The sequence below is a fragment of the Simochromis diagramma genome, unplaced genomic scaffold, assembly GCF_900408965.1.
Source record: "Simochromis diagramma unplaced genomic scaffold, fSimDia1.1 OVJJ01000449.1, whole genome shotgun sequence".
Lineage (NCBI taxonomy): Eukaryota > Metazoa > Chordata > Actinopteri > Cichliformes > Cichlidae > Simochromis > Simochromis diagramma.
The window spans coordinates 602502-618584 of NW_024387274.1; the positions used below are offsets into that span (position 1 = coordinate 602502).

Sequence of the window (16083 nt, forward strand, 5' to 3'; positions counted from 1 at the left end):
ATTTATTCCATTTGACAGACTAGTTACACAATATGGGATCAACAAGAAAAGATTTTTAGAATATCAACAAATTAAATCCATAGTAAAAAAGAAATTTAAACCGGGTCAAGTTGAACTACAAACACCATCAAGTGTGTTTCAATTTCTTACTTTTAAAACCCCCAAATTACTTTCCAAAATATACAGAATGCTTTCTAAAACAGATCAATCACTATTACTTCCTATTGCAAAATGGGAAGCGGATTTATCAGTTAACTTAGACCAAAACTTCTGGTCTCAGATTTTCTTAAAAACCTTTCATCTAATTAGAAATCCCAGTCTTCAATTAATTCAATACAAAATACTACATAGAGTACACTATACAGGTCATCGGATGTTCAAGATGGGCTTTACGTCTACCAACAACTGCTCACACTGCCAAACCAATTCACCGGACAATTATATCCACGCTCTTTGGTTCTGTCCACCAGTTCAGAAGTTTTGGCGTGAGATATGTGAAGACTTTTCAAAGTGTCTGAAATGTAACATTCCAACTTCCCCCTTAGTGTGTTTGTTGGGCAGCTTAGATAATGTCACTACAGATAAGAATATAGCCCATATGGTTTTCACTGCCCTATGCATATCCAAGAAAACAGTCCTCATGAACTGGAAAAATAAAAATAATCTTAATTCTAACCAATATAGAAATTATCTATTAGATTACATTAGTCTTGATACAGCCTCTGCCACAACATCAGATCAATTGCTCTGGGCTCCTTTGATCAGCTCCATCACCTAGTGGGGGTGGGGGGTCATACTTTAGTCCCACCTTCACTGTTGTGATTGGTGTGGGGGTAGAGACAGGCTTAGGGCATCGGGGGGTTCCCCAGGAGCATCTTCCTTGGAGGGCTCAACCCGGGGGAAGCGGTCATGGCCTATTAAGGTGGGGGGAAGGTTGTTACATCTTGCAGGAGCTGTCCTCTCTTCAGGAACTCACTCTGCAGGAGGAGGGAGATACAGGAGAGGTGGAGGAAGATCTCAGCCTGGGCGTCTATTGTCTTGTGTAGTCTGGAAGAAGAGTGGATGATGGGGTGGGTGCAGTTTTCTCTGAGGTGGGGTCGGGTGGGCTGTCCCGGACTCTGCAGGGCCGGGCGGCGCTGCTGTACTGGGCCCCTTTCCCTGGCGGATTGCAGGGTATGGGGGTGCCTACTGGGGCCAGCGGGGAAGCTGGCCCCAGGGAGGGGTCACTTGCCCCTCCCTTCCTTCCCTCCCCATCTCCAGCTGCCTTCCTCTTCCCGCTCCACCACAATCACCCACACATACAGGGCCTTGGGGTAAGGATGTGTCACCAAGGTGCAGGGGAGGCATTCCCCCCTCTGTCCCCTTCTGGCTGCCTGTGCCTCAATTTTATCTCACAGCTTCGACATTCACATTACTCACACTCTCATAACACATACATATAGGATATTGGGGGTGAGCACGCTACACGGAATCCAAAAGACCATCAGGGTGTACACCTCACCCCTGGCGTCGTTGCCCACCTCTCAATTTTAAATACACGTAGACATATTGAGGGCTAGCAGGAGGGGCTATGCTGCTCTCTGGCAGGTAGCTCCATGCCCTTCTGGGTTTTAAAGGCACCTTAGAACACACATGCATCAACACTACATATGAGCGGGTGGAGGGAGGTTTGGAGTCTTAACACACCCCTGTTCTCTGCGGCCTGCTGGAGCGGGGGGGCTAGGAGGAGAAGTTGGCCGTCCGACTGGGGTCTGGAATGTGGGGCCTCCCTGCTGCTGCGGAGTCGGGGCAGTCTGCTTCTCCCCACCCCAGGGAAAAGGGTAACACCACCTGGGTCTGGGTGCAGTTTCCCCCTCCAGAGGCTAGGGTACCTAGACCCGGGGCTTAGAGTACGCTTGGGTAGTGTGATTGTGTGTACAGTGTCTCTCTATGTTTGTCTCCACGTTGGGTGAGTGTTGAGTAATTGCATATGAGAGCATGAGGGTGGGAATGGATGTTTGTATCTGTGTGTGCCTGTTTGTCTGTGTCCATATGTCAGGTCGGGTATCAGACGCCACCTCTCTGGGGACATCCCAGATCCTCCAAGGTATGGAGGCCTATTTCCCCCACCACTTCCCCTGCCAGTGGCAGATGCCCTCAGACATCGGTGCGTTGGTGATTCTTTGTGTCCGGGGATGGGCGTCCAGGTACACACCGGCTCACTCCTTGGTGGCTGCTTGTCGGGGCCTGGAACCTGGGGCTCGCTCAGGCCACTTCGGGGGTGGGGTGCTCTCGGCCTCGGTCACTCTGGCACAGCTGGCTGTTCTTCCTGTTCAATACCAGCATTTTTAAGTTTCCTGGATGGACGAGAATTATTTCCCTGCCCTTGGATCACGTTGTTTGTCTCATGACTGTTTAGAGTGCCCATCCTTTTTGGAGTCACTTGGTGGGGTGGTAAATGGTAAATAGACTGGTATACATCACAAGTCAAAATACTGAATAAACCTTCTCAGTTAATGACTTTTCTTTATTTTTGCTCATTTCAACATTGTAGATACATACTGAAGACATTAAATACATGAAGCAAGATTATGTGTCAAAGGAAAAACAAATCATAAATAACTCTAAATACAGTCCCGATCAAAAGTTAAAGACCACTTGAAAAATGGCAAAAAAATCGTATTTTGCATGGTTGGATCTTAACAAGTTTCCAAGTAGAGTTTCAACATGCAACAAACAGAAATGGGAGTGAAGCAAAACATTTTTTGAGCACGCAATTTATTGAAAACAACGCTGTGGCAGGCGTGGTTTGTGGTGTGGCTGAGTTTGTGGTTGTTGTGTGTAGGAGGCAGCTGAAAAGCTGCGGCTGTTTGAAGGCAAAAGCAACTGAAATAAAGTGTGTAAACCAGTGAAATATGTGGTCGGGTCCTTCATTCTCATTACATTTGTGCTGAAACCCAGGAGGTGGCATGGCAGAACCACAACCGGGCAAACCAGTGGAGGTGCTGGCCCGAAACTTGCTGCCACGCAGAGAGGGCAGACGGCAGTGTTTTGACGCCAGGGGGAATAGCTCCAGGACTGGTCCGAGCCCTGGAAGCAGCTGACAATGAGTCTGGCAGCTTGGGTCGGTTCCTGGCTGACACCACCGCCAGCCCTCAAACTGCATGGGGGAGGGAGGCGACCTCCACTGCCAGAACCGGAGGTCAGCACGCGGGAGGGACCTGCTCTGACGGAGCCGGAGGTCGGCGCACGGGCAGAACATGACATTCCCACACTGAAGGAAAGTGCACCATCCAGTCCAGCATGCTGCCCACCTGTCAAGCTGCTTGAGAGCTGCAGGTTCTGTCCACGTTTGCTGCGCCCCTGCCACTTGCCACACGGCCGGCCATCAGTTCCCATTCATCCCTGTTGCTGGTCCATCGGCCGGAGATAGTTGCGGCTGATTCCCTCTCCCTGCTTGCTGGTGGGGAGCAGGTTCGGCTGGGTGGCTAATGTTGTGCCAAAAGTTATGGAAAATTGAAGTCCTCTTGCTACATTCGCCAAATCCTCTACTAGGAATCTTGGAGTAACTTTTGACAAAGCTCTGACTTTGGATGCTCATGTTAAATCCCTGGTTCTCTCTTGTTTTTATCATTTGAGAAACATTGCTAAGCTGAGTCCCATTGTGTCCCGCTATGAACTGGAAATGGTCATACATGCATTTGTTGCATCTCGTTTGGACTATTGTAATTTTCATTATTGCTACAGAAATCTCAAAGGAGAAGATACCCCTAGGGTCTGCGAGAGCAGGGGCGGAAGAAAACCCTTTCTGGATGGATTTAATTGCAACGAACCACGGAACAGTACCAACGATGAATAGATCAACCAGCATGGCTAATAATGGACCATCAATGATGGTAGGAAAGAAACTGCAGAACTGCATTTGTGGCTGGTCAAAACTAACAACTGACATGGGCCTTAAAATCCACAAAGGCAAGAAGAAGTGCCTCAGTGAGCTGAGAAAGGGGCCTCACATTGACACATACTTTTTAACAAGTAAGTCAAATCAGTCGATTGAAGTCCAGAGGCAGGAGAATCCCCACAGCCCTCAGGGTCTCAGCACCTCGTTCGAAGTTCATTGTCGTACAGACTCCCCCATAGTCTCCAGATCAGAACTCAGTCAAATCCAGCCAGTAGCAGTTCCCAGTCTAGAACTTAGCCAGCCACACCCAATATTAGATTCTAGCTCAGGGCCCGGCCATTTAATATCAGCCCCTAACTTGGAGTTTAGCCACCAACAGCTAGCAACACACTTGTGTATAGATGTAAGCCAGCCACAATCAACACTACGGTTCCAGCCCAGAGCTCATCCAGAAACAGCCAACAGAATCTTCCAACACTGAGTCTAGCCAACCGCTACCAGCAAGGAAAAAGGAAGCTGGAAGCTAGGAAAGATCAGATTCTGTGGCCCAGATCCAGTGAGAAAAGAGAGTGGGAAACCATTGACTCGGAACTGGCTCTTATACTAGATCAACAAAAGGGTCCAGTTGAAAGGAAGCTGGAAAACCTGGGAACCATCATCTACAGCTATGGGGCTGAGCAATTTGGGGTAAAGAACAAGACTCAGAGACAGCAGAAAGGCCATTTAAACCAGTTAAAGTCCAGGAGACAGCAGGAAATTGATAGATTAGTGAAAGAGAGAAGACAACTCAGGAAACAGTGGAGGAGGGCATATGAGACAGAAAGGGAGGGACTCACTGCCCTGCAGGAGGAAATAAAGTAACAACTTACTAAGCTGCAAAGAGCAGAACACCTCAGACTACAACATAAGAAGAAAGAATGGACAAGGACCCTTTTCTACAGCAACCCATACAACTTTGTTAAGGCCTTTTGTACGGGCGACCATGGCTCAGTGGGTTGGGAATCGCATCTGTAACCGGAAGGTCGCCGGTTCGATCCCTGGGCTCTCTGTCCTGGTCGTTGTGTCCTTGGGCAAGACACTTTACCCTACTTGCCTACTGGTGTTGGCCAGAGGGGCCGATGGCGCGATATGGCAGCCTCGCTTCTGTCAGTCTGCCCCAGGGCAGCTGTGGCTACAACTGTAGCTGCCTCCACCAGTGTGTGAATGTGAGAGTGAATGAATAGTGGCATTGTAAAGCGCTTTGGGTGCCTTGAAAAGCGCTATATAAATCCAATCCATTATTATTATTATTATTTTTGTTGAAGAGAAGAGCGGGTGCCTCAAAATGCCCATAAAAGACCTGGAAGACTATCTGAGGAAAACTTACTCTGATGATCAGAGGCATGAGCCAGTTACCATTCTGAGTGATATGCCGCCTATCCAGGCACCTGAACACCAAATGGACATAAGACCACCTACATGGAGTGAAGTGGAGAAGGTAGTAAAGCAGGCAAGAGCAGCATCGGCCCCAGGACCTAATGGCATCTCATATAGGCTCTATAAAAATACCCCACGAGTCTTCAAATACCTGTGGAAGCTGATGAAGGTAGCATGGCAGAAAGGAGTGATTCCAAAGGCTTGGTGAAGAGCAGGAGGTATTCTGATCCCTAAGGAGAAAAACTCCTCATCCATCAGCCAGTTTCTTTTTTTTTTTTTTTTGGGTTTTACAGAGGTTTTAATTGAAATGGATCAGTCAAACATATCTTACTGTTAGTAAAAACATCTAACAGTCAAAAGTACACTTCAGAAAGTCAACACTGTGTGGATACTCTTTCCAGCATCCAGAAGATCCAAATCCCTCATTGATCTTCTCAAAGGGCAGTGTGTGGGTTACAAACTCATCCACCTTCAGCTTCTTACTCATGTAATCTTCCACCAGTTTAGGAACACTCTCCACACTCTTCCACCCTCCAAAGGCTGTGCCTCTCCACACGCGGCCTGTCACCAGCTGGAATGGTCTGGTGGAGATCTCCTGTCCAGCTCCAGCTACACCAATGATGACCCCCAACCTTTGTGGCATGCCCCCAGAGCAACTCTCATAATTTGCACATTTCCAATGCACTCAAATGAGTAGTCCACACCCCATCAGTCATTTCCACCAGAACCTCCTGGATTGGCTTGCTGTGGTCCTTTTGGTTTACAAATTCAGTGGCTCCAAACTCCTTGGCTTTTTCAAACTTATCAGGGTTGATGTCCACACCGATGATCCTGGTTGCTCCAGCAGCCTTGCAGCCCATTATAACGGCCAAGCCCACAGCACCAAGGCCAAACACAGCACATGTGGAACCAGGTTCAACCTTGGCAGTATTAAGAGCAGCACCATATCCTGTAGAAATGCCACATCCGAGAAGGCACACTTTATCCAGCGGAGCCTTCTCATTCACCTTGGCCAGAGAGATGTCAGCCACTACAGTGTACTCAGAAAAGGTGCTGGTCCCCATGAAGTGATACACTTGCTTTCCCCTGCAAGTAAAGTGTGATGTCTTATCAGGAAGCAGACCCTGACCCTGGGTTACTCTAATTTTCTGGCAAAGGTTAGTCTTGGGGTTTTTGCAGAATTTGCATTCACCACACTGAGGCACATACAACGAGATGACAGTATCACCTGGCTTAAACTTGGTAACACCTTCGCCAACACTTTCAAATGTTCCAGCACCATCGTGTCCCAAGATGACAGGGAAAAGCCCCTCAGGGTCACTGCCACTCAGAGTGTAGGCATCTGTATGACACACGCCTGTAGCAGAGATCTTAATGCGAACTTCATGGGCCTTAGGTGGGGCTACCTCCACCTCTTCAATAGAAAGAGGTTTCCTTGGCTCCCAGGCAACAGCTGCCTTGCACTTGATTATTTCACCAGCTGTCTCCATGCTCAGCCAGTTTCGCCAGATCAGCCTGCTGAACGTAGAGAGAAAGATCTTCTTCAGTGTCTTGGCCCAAAGGCTATCTACCTTCCTGCAAAGAAACTACTATATATTGACACATCAGTGCAGAAGGCCGGCATCCGGGGCTTCTCAGGATGTCTGGAGCATGCCAGCATCATCTGGCACCAGATTCAAGCTGCCAAGAAAGACCGAAGAGACCTTCATGTGGTCTTTTTAGACCTTGCCAATGCCTTTGGGTCAGTTCCGCACAAGATCTTGTGGATGGCCTTCAACTATTTCAGCGTACCAAACCACATCACAGGACTGGTCAAGACCTACTTTCAGGATTTACAGTTTTGTGTGACAGCTGAGAACACCACTACAGCCTGGCAGCACCTGGAAATTGGAGTTATGGCAGACTGCATGATTTCCCCTCTGGCATTTATCATGGCAATGGAGTTGGTCATACGGGCATCCTGGTGGGTAGTGGGAGGTGAGAGACTCAAGAGTGGCCTTCGTCTTCCTCCCATTCGGGCCTACATGGATGACATGACATCACTACAACAACAAAACCATGTACTAGGCGATTGCTACAGAAGCTCCTGGAAAACATAGAATGGGCAAAAATGGAGTTTAAGCCAAGTAGATCTCACAGCATCTCCATCACAAAAGGAAAACTGACAGCAGAGCAATTCTATATCAGTGGAGAACCAATTCCAACAGTCTTAGAGAAGCCCATATAGAGCCTGGTACGGTGGTATAATGCAGACCTCAATGATACGTAGCAACTAGAACAATTAAGGCAGAACTTGGTTGATGACCTCAAGTGGATTAACAACACTGCACTCCCAGAGAAACTGAAGCTCTGGTGCTTCCAGTTTGGGTTATTACCCAGACTACTGTTGCCGTTGACAATGTACGAGGTCTCACTCAATCATGTCAATCGACTAGAGAAGCTAGTGAGCTCCTATGTTAAGAAGTGGCTCGGACTTCCCAAATGCCTCAGCAGCGTTGGACTCTACAGCGACGGGATACTGTCATTGCCTATCCCCTGCCTGGTCGAGGAGTTTAAATGTGCAAAAGTGAGGCTTGAGATGTCACTCATGGACTCCTGGGACCCCATAGTGAGAGGCACTGCTCCCACCCTAGCAACGCGGAGGAAGTGGATCCCAGCCACATCTGTGCTACAGGCGAAATCCGCTCTTCGGCATCGTGACGTGGTGGGTCATGTCCAACAAGAAAGAGGAGGATTTGGTCATGGCGCAGTAACACCTCGGTTGCAACAGGCATCTGTAACTGAACGTCGAAAAATGGCGGTGAAGTAGGTGCGTTGACAGGAGGAAACAGCCAGACATGCCAGAGCCGTGGTACTGGCCAAGCAGGGTTGCTGGATGAATTGGGAGATTGTGGAAAAAAGGAAACTCTCATGGAGTGAAATCTGGGGCATGGAGTCTAATAGACTAAGTTTCACCATGGAAGGCCTCCATGGAATGTCTGCAAAGTGTTCAGAATACTTCTACAAGGCTTCTGACCAAGTCTTCCAAGTACTCTCATGTCACACCCCTGCTGATCCTGCTGCACTAGCTCCCCATTAAATTCAGAGTCCACTTTAAGATTATGACTTTGACATTCAGGGCTCTGCATGGACAAGCATCGGCATATATCAGAGATCTTTTACATGGCTGTATTGTTGAGTTATTTGAGCTGACAGCAAATTTACACTGTTATACAAGCTATACACTGACTACTTTACATTGCATCAAAGTGTCATATCTTCAATATTGTCCCATGATTCAGTATAGTCGCTTATCTTAACGTCTTAACAACACAGGCACAGTCTTTGAGAGGGGCTGGACCGCAGTTGCCAACAGTGAGAGGCAGCGGGCAAGGATGGGTATTCTCATATCTTCCATTATATAATAAATAATCTATATGGAGGTGAGGTGTGTACTAACTTTTTTGATCCCATTCCCATTAAGAAGGCAAAAAATTCCACAAATGAACACTGATAAGGCTGTGAAGTGAAAACCATTTCAGGTGACTACATCATGAAGATCATTGAGAGAAGGCCAAGGTTTGCAGTAAAGTCAAGAAATCCAAGGATGGCTATTTTAAATTAAATTGAATTGAATTTTAGATTCCTCAATTTTATTTATACAGCGCAAATTCACAACAGTTGCCTCAAGGTGCTTTATATTGTAGGGTAGACCCTACAATAATAAATTCAGAGAAAATCCAACAATCATATGACCCCTATGAGCAAGCACTTTTGCGACAGTGGGAAAGAAAAAATAAGCTTTTTTCTTTCCCACTTTTTTTTCTTGCTTTTTAAGAGGAATAAACCTCTGGCAGAACTAGGCTCAGGGAGGGGCCCGTCATCTGCCTTGACCGACTGGGTGAGAGAAGGAAGACAGGACAAAAGACACGATGTGGAAGAGAGCCAGAGATTAATAACAAGTATGAGTCAATGCAGAGAGGTCAACATAGTGAGTCAGAAAGGTGATTGAAGAAGAAATACTCAAATGGAAGAAAGCAGTCCAACATATTTGTTTAATATGTGCATTGAAGGACATATCCATATGGGGCGATCATGGCTCAAGAATTGGGAGTTTGCCTTGTAATCGGAAGGTTGCCAGTTCGAGCCCCAGCTTGAACAGTCTCAGTCATTGTGTCCTTGGGCAAGACACTTCACCCGTTGCCTACTGGTGGTGGTCAGAGGGCCTGGTGGCGCCAGTGTCCGGCAGCCTCGCCTCTGTCAGTGTGCCCCAGGGTGGCTGTGGCTACAATGTAGCTTGCCATCACTAGTGTGTGAATGGGTGGATGACTGGATGTGTGAAGCGCTTTGGGGTCCTTAGGGACTAGTAAAAAGCGCTATACAAATACAGGCCATTTACCATATCCTGGTCAAAAATGACTCCAAGGTTTCTCACAATGTTGCTGGAGGCCAAGGTAATCCCATCCAGAGTGAGAAACTGGTTAGATACCATATTTCTAGGAATTTTTGGGCCACGTACAATGACCTCAGTTTTATCTGAATTTAGAAGCAAAAAGTTAGAGGTCATCCAGTCTTTATGTCTTTAAGACATTCCTGCAGTTTAAGTAATTGCTGTGTGTTATCTGACTTGATAAAGTTGGATGTCATCTACATAGCAGTGCCGGCCTCTCCCAGTCCTCCACCAATGGTCAGCCTCCACCTGTAACTCACATAGCAGCAATAACACAGGACACAAACTATGGCACCCTCTGGTGTGGCAAACAAAAAACACAGTACAAAAAAAATATCCATGACACTGAATCATAACAATAGATAGAGCTGGGTGTCATCTGCATAGCAGTGAAAATGTATGCTATGCCTTCTGATGATACTGCCTGAGGGACGCATGTACAATGTAAACAGAATTGGCACGGAACCCTGTGGAACTCCATAATTAACCTTAGTGTGTGAAGAGGACTCTCCATTTATATGGACAAATTGGAGTCTGTTAGATAGATATGATATAAACCACTGCAGCGCAGTACCTTGTAATACCTACAGCATGCTCTAATAGGATATTATGGTCGACAGTATCGAATGCTGCACTGAGGTTTAACAGGACAAGCACAGAGAGGAGTCCACTGTCAGAGGCCATAAGAAGATCATTTGTAACCTTCACTAAAACTGTTTCTGTGCTGTGATGGGCTCTGAAACCTGATTGAAACTCTTCAAATAAGCCATTCCTCTGCAGATGATCTGTTAGCTGTTTGACAACTACTCATTCAAGAATCTTTGATATGAAAGGAAGGTTGGAGATTGGCCTATAATTAGCTAAGACTGCTGGGTCAAAAGATGGCTTTTTAATTTAACTACTGCCAGCTTGAAGGTCTGTGGTACAGGTTGATCATATTTAAGACTGAAGCATTAACTTAAGGTAGGACTTCTTTGAGCAGTTTTTTGGGAATGGCATGTAAAAGACACGTTGATGGTTTGGAGGAAGTAATTACTGAAGTTAACTCAGAACAATCAACTAGAGAAAAAGATTGAATAGCTGAATATCAATGATACCAAATGTACCTGTAGACAATGTTACATCTGTGAGATGATTATGAGTAATTTTTTCTCTCATGGTTAAAATTTTATTTGTAAAGAAATTCATGAAGTCATTACTAGTTAAATGAATGATTAGTTCAACAGTGCTCTGACTTTTTGTAAGCCTGGCTACAGTGCTGAAGAGAAACCTGGGGTTGTTCTTATTTTCTTCAATCAGTGATGAATAGTAATATATTTTAGCTTTATGGAGGGCTTTCTTATAAAGCATCAAACTATTTTTCCAGGCTAAATGATGATCTTCTAAATTTATGTACGCCGTTTTCTCTCCACCTTACGTGTTATCTGCTTTAAGCTATGTGTTTGAGAATTATAGCAGGGAGTACTTCTGATTTGAGGCTCTCTTTTTCACAGGAGTTACAGTATCCATAGTCATACATAGTGAAGCTCCTCCTTGAATCGCTACCTTAACGTGGTGGAGGGGTTTGTGTGTCCCAGGGATCCCAGGGGCTATGTTGTCTGGGGGCTTTTTCCCCCTGGTAGGGTCTCCCATGGCAAATTGGTCCTGGGTAAGGGACAAGACAAAGAGTCACCTCTCTGGTGGGGAAGGAGCCCGAGTTAGTGCGTGAGGTTGAGAGGTACCGGCTAGATATAGTCGGGCTCACCTCTACGCATGGCTTGGGCTCTGGAATCAGTCTCCTGGAGAGGGGCTGGACTCTGTCTCAGTCTGGAGTTGCCCCTGGTGAGAGGCGGCGGGCTGGGGTGGGTATTCTAATATCCCCTCGGCTTGCTGCCGGTACGTTGGGGTTTTTCCCGGTGGACGAGAGGGTTTGTTTCCTGCGCCTTAGGGTCGGGGAACGGGTCCTGACTGTCATCTGCGCTTATGCGCCGAGTGGCAGTTCAGAGTACCCAGCCTTCTTAGAGTCCCTGGGGGGGAGGGGGTGCTGGAAGGTGCTCCACCTGGAGACTCTGTTGTCCTGCTGGGAGACTTCAATGCTCACGTGGGTAACGACAGCGAGACCTGGAGGGGCGTGATTGGGAGGAACGGCCTCCCTGATCTGAACCCGAGCGGTGCTTTGTTATTGGACTTCTGTGCTAATCACAGTTTGGCCATAACGAACACCCTGTTCGAACATAAGAGTGTCCATAAGTGCACGTGGCACCAGGACGCTCTAGGCCGTAGGTCGATGATCGGTTTTGTAATCGTATCACCAGACCTACGACCATATGTTCTGGACACTCGGGTAAAGAGAGGGGCTGAGCTGTCAACTGATCACCACCTGGTGGTGAGTTGGATCAGGTGGCGGGGGAGGACGCTGGACAGACCTGGTGCACCTAAACGCGTAGTGAGGGTCTGCTGGGAACGTCTAGCAGAGGCCCCAGTCCGCGAGAACTTCAACGCACACCTCCGGCAGAGCTTTAACAGCATTCCGAGGGAGACTGGGGATTGAGTCCGAATGGACCATGTTCAGCGACTCCATTGCCGAAGCTGCTGCATTGAGCTGCGGCCGCAAGGTGGTTGGTGCCTGCCTGCCGTGGTGGTAATCCCCGAACCAAATGGTGAACACCAGAGGTGAAGGGAGCCACCAGGCTGAAGAAGGAGTCCTATCGGGCTTGGTTAGCCTGTGGGACTCCGGAGGCAGCCGACAGGTATCGACAGGCCAAGCGGAATGCGGCTCGGGCAGTGGCTGAAGCAAAAACTCGGGTGTGGGAGGAGTTCAGGAGAGGCCGTGGAAAAAGACTTTCGGACTGCCTGGAAGAGATTCTGGCAAACCGTCAGGCGTCTCAGAAGGGGAAAGCGGTGCTCTACCTGCACTGTGTATAGTGCTGGCGGAGCGCTGCTGACGTCGACTGAGAAAATTGTCAGGCGGTGGAAGGAATACTTCGAGGACCTCCTTAATCCTACTGACACGTCTTCCGAGGAGGAAGCAGAGTCTGGGGATGAGGGGAATGACCCGCCAATTTCCGGGGGCGAGGTCACTGAGGCAGTTAAACAACTCCTTGGTGGCAGAGCCCCTGGTGTTGATGAGGTCCGCCCCGAGTTCCTGAAGGCTCTGGACGTTGTAGGGCTGTCCTGGTTGACACGCCTCTGCAATGTTGCGTGGAGATCAGGGGCAGTACCTGTGGACTGGCAGACCGGGGTGGTGGTCCCCATCTTTAAGAAGGGGGACCGGAGGGTGTGTTCCAACTACAGGGGGATCACACTCCTCAGCCTCCCTGGGAAAGTCTATGCCAGGGTGCTGGAAAGGAGAGTTCGTCCGCTAGTCGAACCTCGGATACAGGAGGAACAATGCGGTTTTCGTCCTGGTCACGGAACACTGGACCAGCTCTTTATCCTCTCGAGGATACTTGAGGACTTCAGTAGCACAAACCCTGCAATTTCTGCAGTCTGCCTTTGATGTCGTTCAGTCCCATTTAACTCAACTTAAGTTGGTGTTAAATCCAGAGAAATCCAAGTTCATGTTATTCTCAAATGGCAAAGAGTTGTTAGCTACGTCTCCTAAGATTAAAACAATTCAAGGTTCTGAAATTGAAATGGTCACATCTTACAAGTATCTAGGGATCATTATAGATCAGAATTTGTCATTTAAGACTCACATTCAAAGGCTTGTATCGAAGTTAAAACTAAAACTAGGTTACTTTTTTAGAAACCAATCCTGTTTCTCCCTCCAAGTGAGAAAACATTTGATTCGTGCAACCTTTTTACCTTTATTGGATTATGGTGACCTGCTTTTTATGAATGCACCTGCCCACTACCTAAAGAGGTTGGATACTGTGTACCATTGTGCTTTACGTTTTATTACTGGCTATGGAAATCATGTACATCATTGTTCTTTGTATGCTGCTGCTAAATGTCCATCTTTGCATATTCGCAGACTCTCCCATTGGTTGATCTTTATCTATAAATCTCTCCTTGGGCTGGTTCCATCTTATTTATGTGCTTATATGTGTAAAAACCACAACCAATACAACCTTCGTTCGAACAAAATCATACAATTGATTGTCCCAAAAATCAGAACAGAATTGGGGAAAAGGGCTTTTAAAAACACTGCCCCTGCTTCCTGGAATAATCTGCAGAAGGAACTGAAATGATCAGAATTGGTTACCTTGGGAGAGTTTAAGTCTGTCTTAAAGGAACGAGAGAACAGCTCTTTTACTCAGTGTGATTGTTTTTAATGTACTCTTAATTTGACCTGTTATTGTATATTTTACACATGTTTGTATGGGATATTGTATTTATTTTAAATGTTATATACCTATGTGGTATGTGACTTTTGTTGCCATGATGCCAGGTCTCTCTTGGAAATGAGATTTTTACCTGGATAAATAAAGGATTAATAATGAGGGAGCATGGGAGTTTGCCCAACCAGTCTACATGTGTTTTGTGGACTTGGAGAAGGCATTCGACCGTGTCCCTCGGGGTGTCCTGTGGGAAGTGTTGCGGGAGTATGGGGTGTCTGGCCCATTGCTACGGGCTATTCGATCCCTATACAACCGTTGCAAGAGCTTGGTTCGCATTGCCGGCAATAAGTCGGACTCGTTCCCGGTGGGTGATGGGCTCTGCCAGGGCTGCCCTTTGTCTCCAGTTCTGTTCATAATTTTTATGGACAGGATTTCTAGGCACAGCCAAGTGGCGGAGGGCTTTCGCTTTGGTGGCCTCAGAATCTCATCTCTGATTTTTGCGGATGATGTGGTTCTGTTGGCTTCATCGGGTGAGGGCCTCCAGCTCGCACTGGAACGGTTCGCAGCTGAGTGTGAAGCAGCGGGAATGAGGATCAGCACCTCCCAATCTGAGGCCATGGTTCTCAGCCGGAAAAGGGTGGAGTGCCCACTCCGGGTCGGGGATGAGTTCCTGCCCCAAGTGGAGGAGTTCAAGTATCTCGGGGTCTTGTTCGCGAGTGATGGGAGAAGGGAGCCGGAGATCGACAGATGGATTGGGGCTGCAGCTGCAGTAATGCAGACGCTGCACCGGTCCGTCGTGGTGAAGAGGGAGCTGAGTGTAAAAGCGAAGCTCTCAATTTACCGGTCGATCTACGTCCCTACCCTCACCTATGGCCGTGAGCTGTGGGTATTGACCTAAAGAACGAGATCGCGAATACAAGCGGCAGAAATGAGCTTCCTCTGAAGGGTGGCTGGCCTCTCCCTTAGAGATAGGGTGAGAAGTTCGGCCATCCGGGAGGGGCTCAGAGTAGAGCCGCTGCTGCTCCACATCGAAAGGAGCCAGCTGAGGTGGTTCGGGCATCTGACAAGGATGCCCCCTGGGCGCCTCCTGGGTGAGGTGTTCCAGGCATGTCCCACCGGGAGGAGGCCCCGGGGCAGACCCAGGACACGCTGGAGAGATTATATCTCTTGGCTGGCCTGGGAACGCCTTGGTGTTCCCCCGGATAAGCTGGAGGAGGTGGCTGGGGAGAGGGAGGTCTGGGCCTCTTTGCTTAGGCTGCTGCCCCCGCGACCCGGTCTCGGATAAAGCGGATGAAGATGGATGGATGGATGGATACATAGTGAAGAGGTAAAATTGTTAACAAGATAATCGACCTCTGTTTGAGTAGCAATCTTGTAGCTGTGTTGGTACAGGGCTTTGAAGATGATAACAGTGGGTGAATTATATTCTTAAACTTAGTTACAGAACTACAACACTAGTTGGTGTTTGTCATGGCGGTAATCCCCAAACTAGATGAAGGGAGCTGTTAAGTTGAAAGAGGAGTCCTATCTGGCTTAGTTAGCTTGTAGGTTACCGGAGGAAACTGGCAGGTTCCAACAGGCCAAATAAATCCCTCTCTCGCCCCAGTGGGCGGCCTATCCTTCAAGCTTGAGTCCTCTACCAGAGGCCTGGGAACTTGAGGGTCCTGGCGCAGTATCTTAGCTGTTCCTGGGAATGCACTCTTCTGGACAGAGATCTCCGATGTTGTTCCTGGGATCTGTTGGAGCCACTCGCCTAACTTGGGAGTCACCGCACCTAGTGCTTCGATTACCACTGGGACCACTGTTACCTTCATCCTCCACATCTTCTCCAGCTCTTCTCTGAGCCCTTGGTATTTCTCAAGTTTCTCATGTTCTTTCTTCCTGATGTTGCTGTCATTTGGAACCACTACATCTATCAGTACGGCCGTCTTCTTCTGTTTATCTACCACCACTATGTCTGGTTTGTTAGCAGTCACCATTTTGTCCATCTGTTTGGGGTGAAACCCTCCATGCAGGGTCAGGAGTTTCCTGGTCTTGATGTCAGTGGCTTGTATCTCCCTCCTTTGGCCAACTTATTATCCCAGTAGGGTACCTGA

At 47.9% G+C, this 16083-nt stretch overlaps 1 protein-coding gene and 1 pseudogene across 3 annotated transcripts in view; both read right to left on the reverse strand.

Annotated features, from left to right (window-relative positions):
- Positions 1–16083, reverse strand: part of phf14 (PHD finger protein 14) — a 142307-nt gene that overhangs the window by 5303 nt on the left and 120921 nt on the right. The window lies entirely within an intron of this gene.
- On the reverse strand, positions 5175–8971 carry LOC120715579 (annotated as a pseudogene).